At 44.1% G+C, this 26,390-nt stretch overlaps 1 protein-coding gene and 1 pseudogene across 2 annotated transcripts in view; one reads left to right on the forward strand and one right to left on the reverse strand.

Annotated features, from left to right (window-relative positions):
- LOC141917611 (elongation factor 2-like) overlaps positions 1-5,407 on the reverse strand; it is a 30,507-nt pseudogene extending 25,100 nt beyond the window's left edge.
- Positions 1-26,390, forward strand: part of LOC141917808 (uncharacterized) — a 730,013-nt gene that overhangs the window by 264,221 nt on the left and 439,402 nt on the right. The window lies entirely within an intron of this gene.

Below are 26,390 nucleotides of genomic sequence, written 5' to 3' on the forward strand. Positions count from 1 at the left end.
ACAGAAAGTATGGACCTACTTTATAAGATGGATGGCTTTCTTAAGAGCTAACCTGCTAAACTAAAAAAAAGTCTCCCCTTATGCCCTTGCAATCAAATCAAGACAAAATATTGCTTTACGTTAAAGATAGGATCCAGAATTAGCTGTCAAAATGTCCATGGCAACTTCTTTCCGTCTGGGCTAGCGGCTGATTTGCTGAATTTTCCAGTTGCTGGATCAAAATATCTAAAGATTATATTTATTTTTACTCATCCAGTTTGAACTTGAGGAGTATCCACTTTTCCTGCAAATTTCCCCTTAGTTATTTTTAAAAGGAAACTTTGTAAAGTTTCACATTTAAGCAGAGATTAAAACAGCAGAAAAGTGGCTAATCCTTATTTGAATGTAGCAACAACTGTTAGATGTTTGCGGAGGCAAAGGGTGGCTTTTTGTTTGTTCAGGTTTTTGAGGTTTTTTACTACACTTAAAAACACTGACTTCAACATGCATTTTTAGGCTTTTACTGGGAACTAGGCACTGAAAACAAACCTATTGCCAAGAATTCTCTTACTCCACCCTGTTATCTATAACTGTCTTTTGAAGCCTTGCTAAAAGCATTTAAATACCATACAAGATAAATCTTGGAGTACCCTATGAGCTAAATGAGTCGAGGTAAGTTAATTTATTATAAGGCATCAGAAGACAAGCAAATATCTTGAGCTTTCACACATGTATAAAGCATTCAGTTAACAGCAAGTTGTGTATACATCTAATAGGAAATTAACTCCATTGTTTATGAGATACAATTTAAGGTTTATTAAATTCACAAAAATACTCATTGGTATCAAAAGACTGGATTTGGTCCATAATCTTGTGTTGTGCATTAATTTTACCTATGCAGTTCAATAAAAGCATTTATGTTCTGAAGTTCTGAGAGTGAATCTCCTCTCTCTGCTCTTATGAAGCAGGTTATCAGAACTCACCACAGAAGGCACATAAAGCATATCTGCATTACAAGCAATTGCCTTTCTCAGATACATAAATATTTTTGTTGTAAGAGTTACAAACTCATGTCTCTAACTAGCTTTCTAAGCTGCCTATGAAAGTTTAGTTTAACAGAAGCACAAACTCAACATGAATTGGTATGTGTCACTGATATCCTTAGAGTGTCACTGTGGTATCTAAGCATGTATCTAGGTTCATTCAATGCATACTGTGTGTCACAAACTGTTCGTAAACAAGAAACTGTTTGTGAAGAGGATGTCTCAAACAACTCGAGTGGGATGCCCTGTGGGGGAGAAGCGGAGCAAGCTCTGCGAAGGTGGGGCAGTGGACTGTTTCTCTCCCCCTCCCTCCTGTTGTTGCCCAGAGACACAACTTGCCAAACTGCGCAGGTACAAGCCAGAGAAAATGAGAACCTTCTGGAACAACCTACTGCACATGCGTAAGAAAGACTATATAAAGGCAACACCCCACGTGTGTCTTTGTCAACTCACCACCCACGAAGCACGCTAGCTACTCTGCGACAACATGGGATCCAAGGGTGGTGATTCCCCTTTTCCTATCCCCTCTGCCAAGCAGAGACTGGCTCTTCCACTGGCACGCAGGCTCTCAGGGAATTCAATAGATTCACTGCCCTCGTAACCCACCGCGTGGGACAAGACTCTATGTTACTTATCACCCCAGAGTTTTTTCACCATCTCTTCCACTTTCTTGGAACGCTCAACTGGAGGGAGTTGTGCTTTTTCACCTTTGGCAGCAAATTTGGTTACATATATCTTAGCAAACTGCTTCAGAGTAAATGCTCAGCCATGCAGACCAGAGCCAAACCTGACAGTACCGATAGCTGGATCAATCTTTAAAAAGGGAAAAAAGTGAATGCATTTCACAAAAAACTGATTTGAAATGTATGAACTGCTTTCAATGACAGGTAAGATCAGTAAAGATGCTAAATATTTTCTGAAACATAGAACAAGGAAATATTTCCCCTAAAATGGGTCTATTAAATATTACTTTGAAGCAAGAACCTTACTTTGTCCCACACAGTGGAAATATTTATAACAAAGGCTAAAATAAAAACCATAAATATATTTGTAAAGTGCTAAGTAGGATTTGGAGGATTATGACTTTGTAATGAATATTAACTGAATTGTTAGTGAACTTTCTCTGGAAATGAAAATATAGGCGGCTCATTCCTGCCACACAGATAAAACTGGTCTGACATAAGAATGGTTGAGATTCATGAAATATAAGAATCAGAATACAATCCTAGCCAAGAGTCCTTTGTTCCAGTAACTAGATTAAGCTGCAGTCAATTTTAGCCATAAAACAAGCTAGTACAGGATGGTCACATTTAAACAATGGGATCCAGGTCTGAAAACTCTGCTGAGAAGGTCTGTCTTGTAGCTATTTGGTGGAAAAAATAATATCTGAAGCAGCCCAATTCTGACAATTCCTTACTCTAACAGCTGGACCACCAGAGAAGACTTGCGGTTGAATTTGTTTTCTTATTTCACAATTCTCAGCTCCAATATAGGAAATATGATTTGTCTTTCTAGTTTCAAACCATCCTTCCAGAGATATCCAGTATATTATGATATAATTACTGGTAGAATAAGAGAGACCTACATCTTCAGATCAGAAAAGATCAAATGAAATGTCTTATCAGTCAGGAATAGCAATAAGGCCATGTTTCTTGTCATGTAAGTGACATAAGCAGGAAAGTCAGGCACAGAAAGGTAATCTTCTGGTTTCTGGTCCTTTGCCTTAAATTTCAAACCATAGCTTCCCTTCAGCAGTTTGCTCCAGGCAAGTGTCTGACATTTGATGTTTGAATGACACTGAGCAACTGGCTTGAGGTTACACATTTTGTTAGTGAGAAAGTATCACTAGAGGATGATCTATATCTGCTTTGTGAATTCTCTCCTCTCTCCTAGTTGTTTTCACTCCCAGTTGGTTGGTCTGAAATAATATCCCCAAAAGTATGAAACAATGGGGGTGGAAGGGGACTGAAGAACGGCTCCTTCAGGTTGGCCAAAGATCTGAACTGCCATAAATGTATGCAATTGCTTCATATCAAGGCTGGTATTCTCCAAAATAGGATTTCATCCACAGCAAAATTTTAAAGTTTTCTTTACCATAATATTACCCATTGATCCAGTTTTACCCTCTCTGTAGGTGGAAATGATGACACTGACATTTTCCACAATATGCTGAAATGTCTGGTAAAGTTCCTCAGGCTCCAGCTGCAATTCCAGCAAAACACAATCCATTTTGTTCATCATCAGTACTGGTTTGATATGTTCTGCAATAGCCTGCTGCAGAACAGTCTCTGTCTGGACACAAACCCCTTAAAAAATATAAGCACAATTAAAACATGCATTATAAATATGGGCAAGATCTCTAATGTACTTTGTACAGTGGTGACTGGGAAATTCAAACTGGGAATTTGGTGGTTGTCATGGTTTAACCCCAGCGAGCAACTGAAACCGTCATTACTCAGTTGCATATATCACTCCATTTTCTAACTGAAGGAGAAGAATGACAGGCAGCTCCACTCCCTAGGAATTTACTGAAAGATTGACTTTATTTCCTCAGTTACTTTACATTCAACCCACAAGCTGGATACAAAGTAGATATAATCCTCTAGGATACAGGAAAGGCCATGGGCTAAGACTGCAAATCAGAACTCATACCATTAGAATTTAAACTTTCAGAGAAAGAAGCTTCTTCCATCACTCATGATTTTTTTTTCTTAAGAGGAAGAAAATAAAATACACTGAGGCCTTTCTAATTAGAAGAGCATGCTTACCTGAAACACAGTCAACCACAAAGGCACCATCAGTGACACGGAGAGCTGCTGTAACTTCAGAGGAGAAATCAACATGTCCAGGGGAGTCAATTAGGTTAATAAGAAAACCTGAACCATCCTTACACTGTTTGATGAAGGCCAAGTCATTGTCTGAGAGTTCATAATACATAGAAATTGCCCTGTAAGAGAAGACAAATAATTTTAATAATTTAATAATGTTTCATAATTTGCCGATTTTAAAAATTGCATTGGTCAGGCAACTATACCTGCTCTATTACAATGACAATATTTCTTGATGTAGTTAAACGAAAAACCACAAAAAGACTTCAATATTTCAATTTATAAAGTTCTTAGAACCTTAAATTCTGCTTTGGATGTAATTAATTTTTATTCTTATTCAGAATCAACACCTTGAGATAGCAGTCACAGCATAATATCACTGTCAGACACTTGTAGAGTTATGCTCCAAATCACTTTACAACTTGTTAACTTTGCAGTTGCAGACATCAAAGACAGGGCTAATGATAAGACACGGCTCACCACAGTGGCTTGGAGGAACAGGGTATTAGTCTGTAAGCAATCCAATGAAAACAAAGGCTACTACTAAGAATCTTTCTGAAAGCATCTTTCTCAATAGTGAGAAGCAGGTAAGAATGGTTGCTAGATACCACTTAAAAGCTTTACTCCAACATTGCCCAGATTGCACCCTGAAGACTGTGAACTTCTATTCTGTAATGCACAGCTTGATTCACATGTCAACCTAAAAAAGATCTGACAAGATGCAAAGCTTTGAGCAAACCATTTTTTGGTCTTCAGATTAAAAAGAAAAAAAAAAAAAAGAGAAAGATACAAACAAATTCTTACATAGACTTGATTGTGATACATCTTTCCTGTTCATCTTTCTGTGTGTCTGTGAATCACATTTCTCCAGCTCTGGCTGAAGCAATGATGCCTGCTTTACACACCAAGGAATCTGTCAAGGTTGATTTGCCATGATCATCATGAGCAATCACAGGCATATACCTAATATTGGACTTCTTGTCCATGATTGCTTGGATCTGGTCTACTATGAAATTCACCTGGATGGGGGAGGAAAAAAAAAAAGAAAACCAGGTATTGCTTCCTCTTAAAGTATACAAATGTCTATGTGAAATTTTAAACTTTTACTATTTGTTATTAAATTCACAATCTAAAGAAGAAATTAAGTTGTTCATACTTTTAAGATTAGTATTACAAATAGTCATTCACATTTTTGGCATGTTTCTGTAAATATGAAGGGTGGAGGCATAACTTAAAACACAGCTCAGATTTTGTATCACAAAATGTCAACTACCACAAAAATGAAGAATCCACCTGTGGGGACAGAACAGCTCATCCCTGTCAAATGTTACCGGAGGGTTAGTGCACACAACTGCAAGCTGCAGCTCTCATCAGAGCTTCTGCACACATCCTTCTCCTCTCCTCCCACCACTACCCCTCACTTTGCCACGTCCTCTTCCCACACCAGTTCTCCATCTCCCAGAGCTTTTGGGCTAAGCCACTCTTCCTGGTTTCCAGAAGAGGCTGGATCTTCTCCTTTTGTAGCCAATATGCCAGCTCTAGAAACTGGTAGTCCATCTCAGTCAAAAACCTCTTTAAAGATTTAACTACTAAAAAGCAACATTTTTAGAGCCCCTATCACAAATAATATCCCAGAAATTTTTCTCATTTCCATAATTCTTCTATCTCTTGCTAAGAACAATTCCCCTCCTTCAATTTGCATAAAATAAAAATAATCTTGATCCTCAGAAGTCCTGGTAATTATGTATTAAACACGTGACAACTTAGCAAAGGAAGCTGAGCTCTTACTAATCTTGGCCTGTCTCATTCTGTAATGAGAGTCATCTGTAGGTCACAGGAGTGCAGTTAATGTGGTTATTCTTGCAAATCCCTTTAATGCATGAAGTGCTTCATAGGGACATGGAAAAAGACAGAACTGGGAGGAAAAAATGATGGGTAATATTAAACAACCAAACACAAAAATCAAATACCACATCAGTAGTTTATACTAGTGTACTGGGTCTGGCTGAGCCGGAATTGGTCTTCCCCTGTAGCAGCCCTCATGGTGCTGTGTTTTATGTTGGGAGCTGGCAGGGTGTTGATAGCACACTGGTGTTGTGGCTACTGCTGAGTAGTGCTTACACAGCACCAAGGCTCTTTCCGACATTTCCCCCCCACAGTGGGACGGGGTGGGCAAGATCTTGGGAGGGGACACAACCAGGACAGCTGACCCGAACTGACCAAAGGGATATTCCAGACCATATGACGTCTGCTCAGTATAAAGCTGGGAGAAAGGAGGAAGGGGGTGGGGTCACCCTTGGTCCTCCGAGGCAACCACTACGCGTATGGGAGCCCTGCTTCCTGAGAATGCCTGACATCGCCTGTTCATGGGAAGTAGAGAATAAATCTGTTTTCTTTTTTGCTTCTGCGTGTGGACCTTTGCTTTGCTTTGCTTATATTAAAACTGCTTTTGTTTTACCCACAAGGGTTGGAGTTTTTTCCTATCTTATTTTCTTTCCCCTCTTTGCCCTGTTGAGAAAAAAGGGAGAAGGGGGGGGGAAGTGATAGAGTGACTTGGTGGGTACCTGGCATTTAGCCAAGGTCAAACCACCACAACTAGTTGCTCAAGTGAAGAAAAATATACCATTAGAAACACTTAAATAGGTTCCTCATCTGTGTTTGAGTTGCAAATGACACAGAAATAATGAAACACACATTTCTATTGCTATACCAACAAAGGTTTCTAACACAGTCTGGGTCTTAATGAGTGCATCTGAACACAGGGAACCTGTCTTCTTGCAAGGATAAGACATTAATTAAAAAAAAACAACTCGAGCCAGCTCAGAATATAATTATATGTAGGAGACAAAACGAGGGTTTTTTTACATGAACAGATACACTTCTGATATATAACTTATTACTGCACATTCTCATACTAACTTAGAATCTTCAGTTCAACTTTTTCATTATACATTTTGTCAAGAAAATGGTTCTTATTAAAAAAAGGAATGCTTTAATAGTAATTAGCCAAGTTCTTTTTAGAGATGAGAAATATCCAAACTAAGCAGCAGCCTGGCCTCTTCCCCCCAAAATATACTATTTCCCCACTCTCCCCTATGTATACAGTTTCTTTCCTACCTCAAAGTCTGCAATGGAGAAAACAACCAACCCACTCCTTTTTTTTCCTGCTAAAGAAAATTTAGTACAAACAAGAAAATTTCTAGAGTATGCTTACGGTTTTGTCAGTGATCCACCTCAAATGAAGGCACTTCATGTCTGAATTTGTTCTGTTAGGTTATTCTTCAGTTTAATAAAAACCAATGATATTTCTTTTCTAGAATGTTCTAGGGTGTCCTGGACTCCAAAGTCTCCCTCACAACAAAATTTACATACTTCTTCTGAGACCTTGAAATCTTTCTTTTCCATTTAGAGAAAACAACACCACTACTTTTATTTTCTACTTTTATCATTTTCCCTGTTTTTAAATTGTGCTGTGCTAAAAAATATAATCAGTAGTCTTAGCAAGAATTAAGTATAGTGCTAGAGCTGTGCTATATACACTTATTTCATAACATAAATAAATACTTAAGTGTTGACAAGTGTACCTATGTGCTCTTTGTTTTTGCTAATTATACACTTCCTTAATGGAACAAGTGAAGTTTACTTCTGATAAATATTTAACTAGCACAGATATCACATTTTCAACAGAAACCTGTATTTTTTCCATTGTCTCCAAGTTTCCAATACATTTATATACACAGGCTAAATTGTAGTTTTCTTTCAGGGCAAGGAGCAGAGATGACCATAACAGTTTATTTCTTCCTCATAATTTAAGCATACAGGCCTCCTACTCATGTCCATTTACATTAATTCTGAATGTAAACTTCATGCACATATTCCTCTGACAGGACTGGATGTTCTCCTACGGACTGTTGAAGCTATTCATATAGTCTGAGAAAAGATGGTACTGGAGTTGTAAAATCCTTGATTAGTGCCTAAAAACAATGGAGCCTTACTCTCCATCTGGGATAATTATGTCCCACTGTTACAAAAGTAGAATGAAAACAGATACACATAGTGACCATTTGTGGTGGCTTGAACTTGGCTTAATGCCAGGTACCCACCAAGTCGCTCTATCACTTCCCCCCTCTTCCCCTTTTTTCTCAACAGGGCAAAGAGGGGAAAGAAAATAAGATAGGAAAAAACTCCAACCCTTGTGGGTAAAACAAAAGCAGTTTTAATATAAGCAAAGCGAAGCAAAGGTCCGCGCACAGAAGCAAAAAAAGAAAACAGATTTATTCTCTACTTCCCATGAACAGGCGATGTCGGGCCTTCTCAGGAAGCAGGGCTCCAATGCGCGTAGTGGTTGCCTCGGAGGACCAAGGGTGACCCCACCCCCTTCCTCCTTTTTCCCAGATTTATACTTGAGCAGACGTCATATGGTCTGGAATATCCCTTTGGTCAGTTCGGGTCAGCTGTCCTGGTTGTGTCCCCTCCCAAGATCTTGCCCACCCCGTCCCACTGTGGGAGGGGGAAATGTCGGAAAGAGCCTTGGTGCTGTGTAAGCACTACTCAGCAGTAGCCACAACACCAGTGTGCTATCAACACCCTGCCAGCTCCCAACATAAAACACAGCACCATGAGGGCTGCTACAGGGGAAAACCAATTCTGGCTCAGCCAGACCCGGTACAGTCTCCACCCCTTATTCCATACCATTTACGTCATGCCCAGGTCCCACATAACACTCATTTATCCATTCCGTAAGCTTTCTTCACTCCTCCAGATGTTCGGTGACTTGGCTCCCATCTGTCAAGATGGATGTTGAGGACAGAGCAGTATGTTTGACTGTTGGACTCCAGCACCGGCTAGGTTTGGGTCATCATCGCACGTATCTGGTTCACTCTTCGTCGTTCCTACTTCCTCCATCACTTCCTGCAACATACAACTCACCCCACAGATTATTTTCCCCCCAAGGTTAAATCTCCTTGAGGCACACACTGAGTATCCCCATTCTCCCACATTACCCACCAAGTACATCCAGGTCCCTGAGCAAAAACAATCCCACGAGTGGGCTTGCCTTTTCCCAAGGGAGGAGCAATCCACACTGCCTTCCCCAGCCATTTCCCTGTGTGTACTACAGGGACCTTATCTCCTCCCACAGTATGAAGGGGTTTTGTTTGGGCAGGACCAGGACGGTTAACAGATCCTCTGGTGTTAATTAGCCAAGTGGCTTCTGCTAAATTTATATCCCGGTGCTTCCATCCCCCATTGTCCAATGCTCTCAACATAGTCTTCAACAGTCCATTGTATCTTTCATTCTTTCCAGACTCTTGTGGGTAATAAGGGATGTGATACACCCACTCAATGCCGTGTTTCTTTGCCCAGGAGTTTATAAGATTATTTCAAAAATGGGTCCCATTGTCTGATTCGATTTTTTCAGGAGTACCATGTCGACATAAAATTTGCCTTTCAAGACCTAAGATGGTATTTCGGGCAGTGGCATGATTTACAGGGTACGTCTCAAGCCAACCAGTAGTCGCTTCCACCATGGTGAGTATGTAGCGCTTGTCTTGGCGTGTCCGTGGCAATGGTCCAATATAGTCAATTTGCCAGGCCTCACCATATCGAAAACTCAGCCATTGCCCTCTGTTCCAGGGACACTTTACTCGTGTGGCTCGCTTGATTGCAGCACATGTTTTGCATTCATGAGTGACCTGTGAGATGGCCTCCACGGTCAGGTCCACCCCTCGATCACGAGCCCATCTGTACGTTGCATCTCTCCCGAGATGCCTGGATGTTTCATGGGCCCATCGAGCTACAAATAGCTCACCCTTGCGCTCCCAGTGCAGGTCCAGCCGAGCTACTTCAATTTTAGCAGCCTTGTCTACTCGCTCATTTTTTTGACATTCTTTGGTGGCACGGCTTTTGGGCACATGAGCATCTACATGACGTACCTTTAGAGCCACGTTTTCCACTCGGGCAGCGATGTCCTGCCACAGTGCAGCAGCCCAGATGAGTTTACCTCTGCGCTGCCAATTGGTCTTCTTCCACTCCTGTAGCCACCCCCACAGGGCGTTAGCCACCATCCAGGAGTCAGTGTAGAGATACAGTACTGGCCACTTTTCTCGTTCATCAATCTCTAGGGCTAGTTGGATCGCTTTTACTTCTGCAAACTGACTTGACTCGCCCTCTCCTTCAGTGGCCTCAATGACTTGTCTTGTGGGACTCCACACAGCAGCTTTCCACTTCCGATGGTTTCCTACCACACGACAGGATCCATCAGTAAACAGAGCATACCGCCTTTCATCTTCTGGTAACTCATTATATGGCGGTGCTTCTTGGGCACGAGCCACCTCCTCAGGCAGTGCTCCAAAATCTCTACCTTCTGGCCAGTCCATGATCTCTTCCAGGATCCCTGGACGGTTGGGTTTTCCCAGTCGAGCTCGTTGCGTGATTAACGCTACCCATTTACTCCAGGTAGCACTGGTTGCATGGTGCGTAGAAGGGATGTTTCCTTTGAACATCCAATGTAGTACAGGCAATCGCGGTGCCAAGAGGAGCTGTTCTTCTGTACCAACAACTTCGGAAGCGGCTCGAATCCCCTCATATGCTGCTAGTATCTCCTTTTCAGTCAGAGTGCAGTGGGCTTCTGATCCTCGATATCCCCGGCTCCAAAATCCTAATGGTCGACCCCGAGTTTCACCTGGTATCTTCTGCCAGAGGCTCCATGTGAGGCCATGCTCCCCAGTTGCTGTGTAAAGTACATTTTGCACAGCTGGTCCTGTCCGAATAGGCCCAAGAGCTACCGCCCGAGCTATCTCCTGTTTGATGTGCTCAAAGGCTTGTTGTTGCTCAAGACCCCACTCAAAATGGTTCTTCTTTCGGGTTACTTGATAGAGAGGGCTCACCAGCTGACTGTAACCTGGAATGTGCATCCTCCAAAATCCCACAAGTCCTAAGAAAGCTTGTGTTTCTTTCTTGTTGGTCGGTGGAGACATAGCTGCTATCTTGTTGACAACCTCCATAGGCACATGGCGGCGTCCATCTTGCCATTTTATGCCCAAGAACTGAATCTCCTGTGCTGGTCCCTTGACCTTGCTTTTCTTTATGGCAAACCCAGCTCTCAGAAGAATCTCAATTACTCTTTGTCCTTTCTTGAACACTTCTTCTGCCTTGTTGCCCCACACAATGATGTCATCGATGTATTGTAGATGTTCAGGGGCATCACCCTTTTCCAGTGCAGTTTGAATTAGTCCATGACAAATAGTGGGGCTGTGCTTCCACCCCTGGGGCAGTTGATTCCAGGTATACTGGACACTCCTCCACGTGAAAGCAAACCGTGGCCTGCACTCTTCTGCCAAAGGAATTGAAAAGAATGCATTGGCGATGTCGATTGTGGCGTACCACTTGGCTGCCTTTGACTCCAGTTCATATTGGAGCTCTAACATATCTGGTACAGCAGCACTCAGTGGTGGCGTCACTTCGTTCAGGCCACGATAGTCTACTGTCAACCTCCACCCTCCGTCAGACTTTCGCACTGGCCATATTGGGCTATTAAAAGGCGAATGTGTCTTACTGATGACACCTTGGGTCTCCAGTTGACGGATCAGTTCTTGGATGGGAGCCAGAGAGTCTCGGTTCGTGCGATACTGCCGTCGGTGCACGGTCCTCATAGCAATTGGCACCTGTTGTTCTTCAACTCGCAACAGTCCTACAACAAAAGGATCTTTCGAGAGGCCAGGCAGATTAGACAACTGTTTGACCTTGTCTGTGTTCACACTGGCCACACCAAAAGCCCATCGGTATCCTTTTGGGTCTTTGAAATACCCCCTCTTGAGGTAGTCAATGCCCAAGATACAAGGGGCTTCTGGGCCAGTTACAATGGGATGTTTTTCCCACTTGTCCCCGGTCAAGCTAACCTTGGCCTCCAGTACTGACAGTTCTTGACATCCCCCTGTCACTTCTGAGATCCAGATAGGTTCTGCCCCTCTATAACTTGATGGCATTAATGTACACTGTGCCCCGGTGTCGATTAAAGCCTGGTACTTCTGTGGATTTGATGTGCCAGGCCATCGAATCCACACTGTCCAATACACCCGATCATCCCTTTCCTCCTCCTGGCTGGAGGCAGGGGCCCTCTATTCCTGTTCTTGGTCGGAGTATTCACTGTCTGACCCTTGCCGTGCCAGGCCGGAGATTCCTTCATCAGGACCAAGGGAGGTGATCTCAGTCTTCCTGTATCTGGGAGATCACTGATTACTTTCTTGTGGTTTCACACCAGCTACATTAACAACCTTCTTGGATGTCTTCTTCTTGGCAGGGGTCTTTCCTTGCAATTCATGTACATGAGCTTCCAACTGGAAGGTGGGTTGACCATCCCGCTTCCTCGTGTCCTCCCCCTGGTCACGCAGGAAGAACCAAAGTTCGCCACGTGTCATGCGCCTGGGTTTCCCTTTCCCTCTGACTGGGGCGGAAGAGAACTGATTTCTTGGGGTGCTCCTGACATCCAGGGCGCTCGCCCGTAGAGATGAGGAGGTACCAAGACTCTCTTCAGAGTTCTGAAGCCAGGAAGAGACTGCCTCCACAGTTGGTGTACATCTTAGTCCTTCTCCCGCATCCATTTCTGGGTAGTACATTGCAGCCAAGCCAGCAGAATACGAGGATGGTGCACCTTTAATCACCTTCCTCCACATGGCCCGTGTGCACAGGACATCCTCTGGATTTTTAGGGGCTTCATCATTATCTGTATCACCATAGATGACTTCCAGCACTGCTAATTCTCTCAGGTGCTGGACACCTTCATCTGCAGTAGTCCACCTCCCTGGGGAGTTGTCCGTAAGATCTTCCTTGAAAGGATATCTTGCTTTAACACTTGAAAGGAGCCGTCTCCACAGACTGCAAATTGCTGTCTCTTTTCCAATCCCCCTTTCAATTCCTCGATCTCTAGCAAGGGAACCCAGCTGTTGGGCTTCCTTACCTTCCAGCTGCTGAGCATCAGCCCCATTATCCCAGCATCGAAGCAGCCAGGCAGCAATCCGCTCACCCGGCTGGCGGCTATAGTCTTTCCGCAGATCTCGCAGTTCTGATGACGTCAGGGACCGGGTAGTTTCCGCCTCCTGTTTGAGTTCTGTTATTCCCTCTTCTGACCCCTTTGCTGAAGGACCCGCTTCTTCCTCTTCTTTCTCCTCCCTTATTAATCGAGGATATGGACCTGTTGTTCTCCTTGTCCACTGTTTCTTTTTTACTACTGGGGCAATCTCTGCTGTTGTTGTTATTGTTTGAGTTCCCATCTCCACCACAGTCCTTTGAGAGCACTGAACTGCAGCTCGATAAGCACAGGCCAGGCCCCAGTACAGCGCTAGGAGGTGCTGATTTTCATCGGGATAGACAAGGCACCCTTCTATCAGGTGTTGTGTCAATTTTGCGGGGTTGCTTGCCTGTTCAGGGGTAAGATCCCAGGCTACAGGAGGTGATAACCGTCCTAGGAATCTGCCCAAATCCTTCCACTCCCCCTGCCACCCAGGGACAGGCCGCCTCAGGGCACATTTTGGTATTCTCTCACCCAAAATTTGCCTTCTCTTACACCAAAAACCTACCGAGCTCCACACAACCCACAATAGGCAAATAGCATTAATGAACAGTATCAAAGAGCTAACATAAGGATTAATAAGTACTTTGGGAGCCTGCAGAATAAAACCACTCATGATGTTCCCAATTTCTTCCAGCATGTTCCCGAGCTTAGCAAAATAAAGATAAGCAGAGCAATAAACAAACCCGTGACCAGCACAAGAGCTTGTCACTTAATAACTGCTATAGCTATAGCACAATTAATATAAAACTGCTGTTGTCTTTCCCCATGTTGGGCGCCAAAAAATACTGTGGTAGTTTGACCTTGACTAAATGCCAGGTACCCACCAAGTCGCTCTATCACTTCCCCCCCTTCCCCTTTTTTTCTCAACAGGGCAAAGAGGGGAAAGAAAATAAGATAGGAAAAAAACCCAACCCTTGTGGGTAAAACAAAAGCAGTTTTAATATAAGCAAAGCGAAGCAAAGGTCCGCGCACAGAAGCAAAAAAAAGAAAACAGATTTATTCTCTACTTCCCATGAACAGGCGATGTCGGGCCTTCTCAGGAAGCAGGGCTCCAATACGCGTAGTGGTTGCCTCGGAGGACCAAGGGTGACCCCACCCCCTTCCTCCTTTCTCCCAGCTTTATACTGAGCAGACGTCATATGGTCTGGAATATCCCTTTGGTCAGTTGGGGTCAGCTGTCCTGGTTGTGTCCCCTCCCAAGATCTTGCCCACCCCGTCCCACTGTGGGGGGGAAATGTCAGAAAGAGCCTTGGTGCTGTGTAAGCACTACTCAGCAGTAGCCACAACACCAGTGTGCTATCAACACCCTGCCAGCTCCCAACATAAAATACAGAACCATGAGGGCTGCTATAGGAGAAAACCAATTCTGGCTCAGCCAGACCCAGTACACCATTATACAAGACATGGATGTAAAATGTTAGTTTGATAGGTTTAGTTGCTTGGTGTTTCAAGAAGTCATTAGTATATTATTATTACTTTGTGGTGGAGCTGGAGCAGCTTGGGTTTGAGATGGAAAAGAATCAGTAAGTCATGGTGAAGGAAAGGAGAGCTGAAAAGCACAGTGAAAGAAGAGCAGGGTCAGGCAGTACTGGGTGGGAGGTGGGGGATAAGGCAAAGGACAAGGAAAATCTACAACCAAGTTTAAGGGATTTGATGGACTGTGGGACCCAAAGCTCTACAATATTGTACCTCAAAAGAAGTCATCAGAGTAACGGAGGGAAAGAGGCAGGCCTCCATAAGTGACCTCACAGATTCTGCTGATACCTCTCATGGCAAGCCAATGCCAACAACACGAATATATTTGTATTTCAAACTTACCATCCTTTTGCTCAACTGAAAGACCCCATCCCTTCCCAGAAACTGAGGGTCTGTTGTCTTAGATATTACCGCATTAGTACTTTTTGCCAGGCCTACAACAATACAATACACTTGTGCATGAAGCTTTCAGCCTGAGAGCCAAGTTCAGGTAAGTGGCACTCCTCTATTATTGCTTGGTTCATCCCTTGGCCTAAATGAGTATTTTAAAGAGCTTAACACTGCTAGCTCACTTTTAATTCACTTTGTTATATCATAGCAGCTGTTCTTGTTAATATAACTGAGTAAACCATTCTTAAGTTTCTGCTAATTAGCTTGTTAATAAAACATAGTATATTAGAAAAGATAAAGAGTTAAAGTCAAGCATTAATATTAATATCTTACCAGGCCTTCTGGCAGGAACTTCAGGATTATGTATTAATAAATGCTATCCACTTCCTACCATTTTATTTACCACTTCATTTAAATAAATGCCAAAACAGAGTTTACCATATGTGCTGTTCTGTAAGAGAGAGATGCACTGGCATCACAATTTTTTTTGGTCATAAATACACCTGAAAACACAAAGCCAGATTAAAATTTAATAGCAATTTTAAATGTTTCTCATTAAAGAGCTGTTACAGAGTTTCTGTTCTGCTGTGATAGACAGCAACCGGATCAAAGTTAGCTTGCTATGAAATGCTTGCTGCAGAGTGGTTAAGGTCTTCTGTGTGCAACAGCAAGCAAAAAATGAAGATGAAAGCAGTATTTGTAAAAGGAAGAAACATTACCGCTTTATTACAAACAAAACATTACTTTTGCCAAACCCCTCAAGTTTCATGGCCACTACAGTCAGATAATGACCTTGCTCCTTTTAACTACTGCATTACATCATTTGGGTAGCCCATACTGCAGTGTTGGTTATCCCTGGCTATCGGTAATGTCTCCAGAGTAGACTGCCTTCCTCTTCTGCAGGGCATCTCTTTCTCTTAAAGATGTTCAAATTCTTATTGTAATGAACCATTACATAGCTTCAATTCAGAAATACATATTCTAAAAAAAAAGAAAAATTAAAACACTTATTGAAGCTGAAATAGGTAACTAGAATGTCCATTTCAGTAAACAATAATACTTATACAATGAAAGATTATAAGAATTAAAAAAAAAGGAAAGGGTTTCAGTAGCATTAAACATCAAGAAATGCAAAGGTGCACAAGTATCTGTTGATCACAGAAACAGGCTGGGAAATTCTGATTCACTAGAATAAAAAAAGACTCAAAACAGGTGAAACACATTACCAGAATTACAGTGATTTAAAATAATGGGCCAGGCTTCCTAAGGGGAAAAATAAATTCAAACCAACGCAACTCATCCTGCAGTGTTTCTAACAGACTGATTTCCCTGGGAAAATGCTGCTTGATCTGATTCAGGTCAGACCATCCTTCCTTAAGATCAGTGCAGTGCAGCACTGTATAATACATATTATTAAACATTATTATAATTATTATTATAAAGCCCAGCTAGAAATTAATCTGGCTTCAGCAATCAAGGACAACAAGAAATGTTTCTACAAGTATGTCAGTATCAAAAGAAAGACCAGGGAGAGTCTCCATCCCCTGCGAGATGCAGGAGGAAACATGGTAACAAGTGATGAGGAGAAGGCTGAGGTCCTTAATGCCTTCTTTGCCTCAGTCTTTAATAACAAGACTAGTTGTACTGAGGGAATCCAGCCTCCTCAGCCAGAGGACAGAGACTGGGAGAATGACCCCCCCGCAATCCAGGAGGAGATAGTCAGTGACCTACTGCATCACATAGACACATACAAGTCTATGGGACCAGATGGGATACACCCGAGGGTGCTGAAGGAGCTGGCTGGGATGCTCGCCAAGCCGCTTTCCAGCATTTACCAGCAGTCCTGGCTGACTGGGGAGGTCCCGACAGATTGGAAATTGGCCAATGTGGCGCCCATCTATAAGAAGGGTTGGAAGGATGATCCGGGAAATTACAGGCCTGTCAGCTTGACTTCAGTGCCCGGGAAGCTGATGGAGCAGCTCATCCTGAGTACCATCACACAACACATGCGGGACAACCAGATGATCAGGCCCAGTCAGCATGGGTTTATGAAAGGCAGGTCCTGCTTGACAAACCTGATCTCCTTCTACGACAGGGCGACCTGCTTATTGTATGAGGGAAAGGCTGTGGATGTTGTTTACCTTGACTTCAGTAAGGCCTTTGACACTGTTTCCCACAGCATTCTCCTGGCAAAACTGGCTGCTCGTGGCTTGAATGTGTGGGAGACCGCGGCCTGTCAGCTTCGAACAGCCTCTGAGAAACAGCTAGGCTTTGATGAGAAACAGGCCTTGGAAGAAAGATAAGAAACTGCTGAGTTGGGCCAAGGTGGCAGGGAAAAACAACGGACAGCTGCAACACTGAACTGTGGAAAAGTACTGAACTGTGAGAAGTTACCGCCGCGTGAACAGCGCGTGAATAAGAAGGTGATTGGTCTGCACAGCGCGTGTTAGAGTGGTCTTATGCTGATAGGAGAAAAGGTTGAGAGCTGTCTAATTGCTGATTTGCTAATTATGAAGTAAGAGCTTTGGCGAGAGCATAAGTATGTACTATTGGAAAAATAAACGGCTTTGTTATAACTCTCACAGAGTTGTGCAGGTCCGATATCCTCCTGCAACAAATAGTGACCCCGATGTCCCAGGACGGAGCGCAGAAGACGCCGCGGGAGGATCCCCGATTGGAGGTACTGTCTGCAGCGGGGCTGTGGCAGGGAGGATGGAAAACAGTCGATTGACGGAAACTCACCCAGGAGAGGTGATCGATCGGGGGCAGCATGGGGCAGAACAAGTCCGCAGAGGAGACGGCCACTGTCAGACTCCTGCTGCATATACTCTCTAAGAGAGGGATAACTTACACTCTAAGGGAGGGATAACTTATAACGAAACTTTTGTACGAAGGTTACTTAAATGGTGCAGAAACCACGGCTGTCCTGTCGATACCGTCACAGCCTTTGAACCAGCAAAATGGGCTGAAATAGGTGAACAGTTGTGGGATGCTATGGCTATGGGGGATCAACATGCCAGTGAGCTCGCGACCACTTGGAAGTTGCTTTCGGATACTCTTAAAGCTCTGAGAGCAGACCGAAAGGCCGCTCAGCGGGCTAGCGTGACTCTGGAGCAAACCCCTGTAAGCCTGGCAGGCGAGACTGCAATTTCCGCCTCAAGTGTATCAGGGGATTGTAAAAATGAATGCCTGCATTGCCCTCCGGATTGCCCTTGTCACCAGGGTAACCGAAAAAATCAAGAAGCGGGTACCATACCAAAAAGGCCCCCGCCGAAACCCCCCCCGCAGTGTGCATACCGATCGCGTGGAGCCCAGCGCCCCACCCGCCGAATTCCTGTATCCGCCGCTGCCGGATGATAGTGAGGAGAAGTGGCCTGACCCCCCCCCGACGAAAATCAAATGGTTCATTCCAATGATGACGTGCTTAATGACCGTAAAAAACAGATATTATCACAGAAATGTGTGGGGTGTGATCCAAGGAATAGATGGACAGATATACAGAGAAAAGCGATGAGTGAGGGGGTCATTTTACCATCCGCCTTCCCGGTTACTGTGACCCAAGGTCAGCCAAATAAGTGGGTTCCGTTTCATTGGGACATGATTAAAGAGGTTCATAAATCAGTACAGAGTTACGGCCTAATGGCCCTGTTTACGCAAGCTCTGCTCAACAATATTTTCGGGGCACAGCTATTAACACCATATGACTGTCAGCAAATGGCTGATATGCTGCTCATCCCGACCCAGAGACTGCTGTGGAAGGACAGGTGGCATAAATTATGTGCCGATGCTGCTCTGGCAAATTTAGAGCGGCAGCAAGGAGATCCTCTCTATCTGATCGGCTTTGAGCAGTTGACGGGAACCGGAGCTTTTCTTGATGTCCAGTTACAAGCCCGGCTGCCGACAGAAGCTTTACGGACAACTGCCCGCTTAACTCTAAAGGCTCTGATGACACTGCCTGAGGAAGGATGGGTGCAACGGTCCTACACACAAATATGGCAGGGTAATCAAGAGCCGTATATGGCTTTCATTGATAAACTGAGGGACGCGCTTAATAGACAATTTGTTAATGAAGAAGCAAAAATGGCTATACTTATGAACCCAGCAATTGAAAATGCCAATGAGGACTGTAAAAGGATTCTATTGGCATTACCGAGAGACGCCTCCTTAGTGGATATGGTGGAGGCTTGCAATCGCGTGGGTTCAACAGCTCATCAGATGACAGCACTTGCAGAAGCTTTTGCGACTGCAATCAAACCGGACATGTCTGATAGAAAATGTTCTAATTGTGACAAAAAATGTTATAATTGTGGCAGGCCTGGTCATTTTAAGGCTCAATGCTGGACAAAGTTAAAGAACAAACAGCCTTTGAATACGGTGAAACAGCAGGGGGCCGCAAAAGTGGTTTGTCACCGATGCCATAAACCGGGACACGTGGCTGCGATCTGTTGTTCCAAGTATCATCAGAATGGGTCATTTTTGGGAAACGGCCAGCAGAGCGCGCCGTCGCACCGCGCGTTGACACAAATGGCAGCGAACAATCAGGCAGCCTGGCAAGCGTCAGTGCCAGCACCGCAGGGAGTGCCGGAGTGGACCTGGCAACAGCAGTAGAGGCCACCCTCTGGGACTCTACAATGCACTGTATTCTAACGACCACAAAAGGGCCACTTGGATATGGTTTGAGTGCCCTTTTGTTGGGATGATCATCTGCAACAAGAAAAGGGCTTTTTGTATTACCCGGAGTCATAGATGCTGATTTTACCAGACAAATCCAGATTATGGTCTGGACACCCATGCCACCAGTTAACATCCCTGCTGCCAGTCGCATCGCCCAACTTGTGCCATTTTAAAGCATGTGTTCCGCATGCGCTGGAACAAGATAGGGGTGAGGGTAGTTTTGGATCCACAGGGGAACCGAATGTTTTTTGGGCACTAGAAATAAGAAAAAGGAAGCCCACCCTGAGGATTAGGTTTACGCACCCCCAGGCTCAGCCAAAGGTTTTGGTGTGTGGTATTTTGGTTGATACTGGAGCAGATGTAACCGTTATAGCACAAACGGAATGGCCTAGCACATGGCAATTGATTAATCCTGCTCATGGGCTAATGGGGGTGGGCGGAGTGTCAACCACAATGCAGAGCGTGGTTACACTGTTGTGTGAAAACCCTGACGGCCTTGTCTGCTCAGTTCGGCCCTATGTTGCTCCTATACCAATCAGCCTTCTGGGCCGGGATGTCTTGGGTCAGGTGAATTGCACCATTGTAAGCAACCCGGAACATTTTGCGGAGCGGCCATTGAAAAGCAACCAATACTTAAGCTGAAGTGGAAAACTGACACTCCGGTTTGGGTGGATCAATGGCTGCTAACCCATGAAAAGGTCGCTAAATTGCAGGAATTGGTACAAGAACAATTGGCTAAGGGACATATTAAGGCCACTACGAGTCCATGGAACACTCCTGTATTTGTTATCCCAAAAAAGAGTGGCAAATGGAGACTCCTGCATGACTTAAGAAAAGTAAACGAGGTCATTGACGACATGGGAGCATTGCAACCTGGCCTACCATCTCCCAGCATGATTCCCCGAAATTGGGACATATTGATAATAGATTTAAAAGATTGTTTTTTCATAATACCTTTGCAGAAGCAGGACGCGGAGCACTTTGCCTTTTCTGTGCCGACAATTAATAAGGCTGAGCCGATGAAAAGATATCATTGGACAGTGTTGCCACAAGGCATGAAAAATTCACCCACGATGTGCCAAATTTATGTGGATTGGACATTGGGACCAATTAGGAGACAATGGCCTCAATACCTCATCTATCATTATATGGATGATATACTGATTGCAGGAAATAAATTAAACAAAGAGCAATTAATCAAGGAGCTAACAAATGAATTGAGCAAAGGCGGGTTGCAGATTGCACCAGAAAAAATTCAACAACAGATGCCATGGAGCTATCTAGGGTGGAAAATCACACAGACTGCTGTCTTTCCGCAAAAAATACAAATTAGAACTAACGTAAAGACCCTGAATGATGTTCAAAAACTAGTAGGTGACCTGAATTGGGTTCGAAACATTTGTGGAATCACGAATGAGGAATTAGGCCCATTAATATCCCTCTTAGCAGGAGACGGTGACTTAAATTCACCTAGAAAATTAACTCCTGAAGCAGAAAGAGCACTAAAGAATATTGTAGCATGGTTGAAAACCACCTACGGAGACAGACGAGAGCCAAACAAGGATTTAAAATTAGCATTGGTAAACCATGATCAGCACCCATATGCTATCATTATGCAATGGTTGGAGACAGAAGCAGATCCCTTGCGAATATTAGAATGGGTCTTTGTTCCTTTTCAGCCTAAAAAAAACATTAGCACAAGATTAGAGATACTGTCATCACTTATAATCAAAGGTCGGTCTCGAATTGTAGAAATATCAGGAGAAGAACCAGCAACACTATTGCTCCCATTGCAACAAGACTATCTTGAATGGGGTTTACAAAATTCAATGGAATTGCAGATTGCATTAAAGGGATATACAGGAACTATAAGCATCCATTATCCTGCACATCGCATGTTCACCTTTCTCAAAAACACCGGACTAGAACGAATGCCTATGCGTAGCTTGCAGCCGGTTGATGGACCAACAGTGTTTACCGACGGAGGCGGTAAGACTGGAAAGGCAGCAGTGGTTTGGCGGAATGGAGAACAATGGGAAAAACATGTAGTTCAATCCTCCGGCTCCATGCAGCAAGTGGAATTACAAGCAGTAATAGAGGCTTTTAAACTATGGGAACACAAACCTCTTAATGTTGTCTCTGACTCTCTATACGTGGTAGGGGTAGTTCAACGAATAGAAAGAGAAGTATTGAAACATTGCAAACAACAACAGTTATATCACCAGTTTCGGATGCTGTGGTACTTGTTAAACAACAGACAAAATCCCTATTTCATTACGCACATTAGGAGCCATACTAATTTACCAGGTGAAATAGCAGAAGGTAATGCAATGGCAGATCAGTTGGTGGCTCCAGCACGGATGGGTCCAATGCCAGATAAATTGGGTCAAGCTAAAAAATCACATGCATTCTTTCACCAGTCTGCAAAAGTGCTTGTGAAACAATTCGGCATATCCATTGGAGATGCCAAAGTGTAGGGAGTGGCGTTCGGAAGATCTCGCGATGTACGGAAGGAATAGCTGTAGCCCTCCCTTGTTACGAGGTAAGGTGATGGATAGGCTTGTAATGTTAAGGGCACACCCACGAAGGAGGTACTTGGTGAGTGTATATAGGTAAGATACACAGTTCAATAAACGGACATTTTGTATCCATCATATTGGTGTTTGTACTGATGTCCCCGTGAAGGTCTTAACCTCCTGCGACATTAGTCTGCGATCTGAGCGCCACTGACATGTGGATTGGCAGGTTTAATGAGGCAGGCTAATTGCGGTGTTGCAATATTAGTCTCTGCGACCTGAGCGCCACTGACACGTGGAGAGGCAGGTTCAAAGAGGCAGAGCTAACAGCAACACCAAAGCAATAATACAAACATGTCCAGATTGCCAGATCATTGGAACCTCCATGCCTGGGGCGGTAAATCCTCGGGGCTTGCACTCTCTCCAACTCTGGCAGATGGACGTTACTCATGTCCCAGAATTTGGAAAGCTCAAATATGTACATCTCTCAGTTGACTGTTTTTCAGCAGTCATGTGGGCCACTGCTCAAACAGGAGAGACAAGCCGCCACGTCCAACGCCACCTGAAATCCGCCTTTGCAGTACTTGGTATTCCCGTTTGTATCAAAACAGACAATGCCCATGTTATATAGCACAATCAACTCGACAGTTTCTCAATCTGTGGGGAGTTTCCCATATCACTGGTATTCCCCGCTCCCCAACAGGGCAAGCCACTATCGAGCGCATGAATCAAACTTTAAAGAGACAATTGCAAAAACAAAAAGGGGGAGAGCCTGCCACATCTCCTCCCGAACGACTTCAGAAAGCAATCTATGTGCTAAATTATCTGCGCCTGGCAGATGGGGAAATGGTGCCACCCATGGTAAAACATATGCAAGGCATGACAGGGGAATTGTTTGACCTTGTAAAAAACGTCCAAGTAAAGGTGAGAAACTCAGAAACTAACCAATGGGAAGGTCCTTTTCAGTTGATAACATGAGGACAAGGGTATGCTTGTGTTATTCCAGATCACGGGACGCGATGGGTACCAACTAAATGGATAAAGCCCTGGATTGCACCTCCGCACAAACACGTGGGAATCTCAGGAAAAGCTGTACAAACACAAATAGAAACGAAAGCAGGAAACCCCCCCAGATAATTGCATTTAGTTATATTTCCCCCTGGTTCCGAATATATAACAAGTATACACACTCTAAAAGGACTAACTTTAGATCTTTCAGATGGTCAGTACATTAAAGGCCTCAATTTTAAAACAAAGAAGGGGGAATTCTTTGGGCACACCACATAATCAACTGGCAATGACTCTATATACTCTTAACTTCCTTAACAGAAATCATTCTGTTTTGACAGCAGCAGAACGTCATTTTACCACTATAACAGATTCTACAACCAAACTATGGGTCTTGTATAAGCATCCCGAAGGAGGCCTGACCTGGAGAGTGGGTCTGTGGGTATGGGGGAGGGATAGGTTTGTGTTTTATCACCCACAGGTCCCCGGTGGATGCCGGCAAGGAAGGTCAAGCCATATCGTGAGGTGGAAGGAATAACCCTCCAATCCGATGCCACGGACCCCTCAACGAAAGAGTATTTGATCATTAATGAAACCTATAAGTTTACTAGTCATTAGCGAAAGATGTAGTTTAGACAAAACGTAGTTATTAATAAGGATGAAATGCTATAAGATTGTGTGTATTCAACGTCGTTTAGCAATATTAAGAATTAAGAACTCAAGTGTTTAACCTTATTAGAAACTCCCTTGGTTTTCCCCCTTGAGTGGTGGCCAGGCTCTGGGTGGAACCCAACAGGAGGATGAAATCAGATGTTTCCGCTCAAAGAAAATTGCCAGTTATTTTGGCCTGCTGATTTAGAGGCTGGACCTGCTTGCAGCGATGTTGGATGCCTCACCTACGGATGGACGCATCGCGTAGGATTTCCGGTTTGCGAGGAAGGGCACTCTAAATTCTCGCTGCATCCAGGGTTCCCCAGCAATTGCGGATCTAAATATTAGTACCCCATTAAGTAAGTGTGCTATTCTGTATTTTCCTTACTGTTTATTTTTGTAGTATTTAGTCATATCCCCTAATTATGGGTAGTGAAATTAGCCTACTCCTTTTAACTAGTAGCTGTAACTGCTGTATTGTTTCTAGCCTTCTGTGAAATTATTTCAAGTATGTTGTGTTTTTTGAAGTCTGCCTAACCCTTAACTGAAAAAGCTCTGAAAAAAACTCTTGCAGGAGCAGCTGTAAAACAAAAAGGGGGAGATGTGGGAGACCGCAGCCTGTCAGCTTCGCACAGCCTCTGAGAAACAGCCGGGCTTTGATGAAAAACAGGCCTTGGGAGAAAAATAAGAAACCGCTGAGTTGTGCCAAGGTGGCAGGGAAAAACAGCGGACAGCTGCAACACTGAACTGTGGAAAAGTACTGAACTGTGAGAAGTTACCGCCGCGTGAACAGCGTGTGAACAAGAAGTTGATCGGTCTGCACAGCGCGTGTGAGAGTGGTCTGATGCTGATAGGAGAAAAAGTTGATAACTGTCTAATTGCTGATTTGTTAATTATGAAGTAAGAGCTTTGGCGAGAGCCTAAGTATGTACTATTGGAAAAATAAACGGCTTTGCTTGTTATAACTCTCATAGAGTTGTGCAGGTCCGATATCCTCCCGCAACATGAATGGGCACACGCTTCGCTGGGTAAAAAACCGTCTGGATGGCCGGGTCCAAAGAGTTGTGGTTAATGGAGTTAAATCCGGTTGGTGGCCAGTCACGAGTGGTGTCCCCCAGGGCTCGGTTTTGGGGCCACTCCTGTTTAACATCTTTACTGATGATCTAGATTAGGGGATTGAGTGCACCCTCAGTAAGTTTGCAGATGACACCAAGTTGGGTGGGAGTGTTGATCTGCTCAAGGGTAGGGAGGCTCTGCAGAGAGACCTGGACAGGCTGGAGCGATGGGCTCAGGCCAACTGTAGGAGTTTCAATAAGGCCAAATGCCGGGTGCTGCACTTTGACCACAACAACCCCCAGCAGCGCTACAGGCTTGGGGAGGAGTGGCTGGAGAGCTGCCAGTCAGAGAGGGACCTGGGGGTCTTGATTGACAGCCATCTGAACATGAGCCAGCAGTGTGCCCAGGTGGCCAAGAAGGCCAATGGTATCCTGGCTTGTATCAGAAATAGCGTGGCCAGCAGGGACAGGGAAGTGATCTTACCCCTGTACTCGGCACTGGTGAGGCCGCACCTCGATGACTGTGTTCAGTTTTGGGCCCCTCACTACAAAAAGGACATTGAATGACTCGAGCGTGTCCAGAGAAGGGCACCGAAGCTGGTGAAGGGTCTGGAGCACATGTCGTACGAGGAGCATCTGAGGGAACTGGGGTTGTTTAGTCTGGAGAAGAGGAGGCTGAGGGGAGACCTCATCGCCCTCTACAACTACCTGAAAGGAGGTTGCAGAGAGCTGGGGATGAGCCTCTTTAACCAAGTAATAAGTGATAGGACAAGAGGGAATGGCCTCAAGTTGCGCCGGGGAAGGTTTAGACTGGATATTAGGAAGTATTTCTTTACAGAACGTGTTGTTAGGCGTTGGAATGGGCTGCCCAGGGCAGTGGTGGAGTCCCCATCCCTGGAGGTGTTTAAGAGTCGCATTGACATAGCACTTTTGGATATGGTGTAGTTGGGAACTGTCACTGTTAGGTTAATGGTTGGACTAGATGATCTTCAAGGTCTTTTCCAACCTAGATGATTCTGTGATTCCTGCGATTCTGTGATATATTTACACCTGTGTATAACCTGTTGCAACCCTCATTGGAAGCAATGCTTTTATTTCCTATCCTTATAAACACTGATGATCAGGATTTAACCCCAAAGCTTCCACTTGAATTCACTACACATGTTGGTGGGCAAAACGTACAGAAAATTTCAAATCTGTGACCTACACTGATAAGGTACACTCCCCATACCTGTAAAAGGAGGAGAAATGAAGAACCAGCAGCACCCTCCCTACCCATGCACATGGCATCCTGATAATAAAAGAGTATGGGGGGGATAAAAACAAATAAAAAAGCTCAGCGATGCCCCAGTCCCACAGCCCCTGGGTGAAAAGGGATGCAGCCAGGACCACCTTAGCGTTACCAGGTTCCCACCCCCTCCTCCTCCTCTCATGAAAGACACTGAAGTAATAACAGCACTTCACATTTTTTAATACAGACTTTCACCCAAAAATCTTTTAGAAATATTACCTAATTAAATTCTCAAGCGCAGAATGAGCGTGTAAATGTCTTCACTGAAAACACCAACTTCTGGGATCAAACTAAGGGAAAATTTATACAGTAATACTTCCTAAGAATTGAATATCAGAAAAGAAGAATATAAAATCAAACTGTTATGCAAGCATATTATTATATAGAGAGCCCTATGGATGGAATAAAT

This window comes from Strix aluco, chromosome W (genome assembly GCF_031877795.1).
Source record: "Strix aluco isolate bStrAlu1 chromosome W, bStrAlu1.hap1, whole genome shotgun sequence".
Classification (NCBI taxonomy): domain Eukaryota; kingdom Metazoa; phylum Chordata; class Aves; order Strigiformes; family Strigidae; genus Strix; species Strix aluco.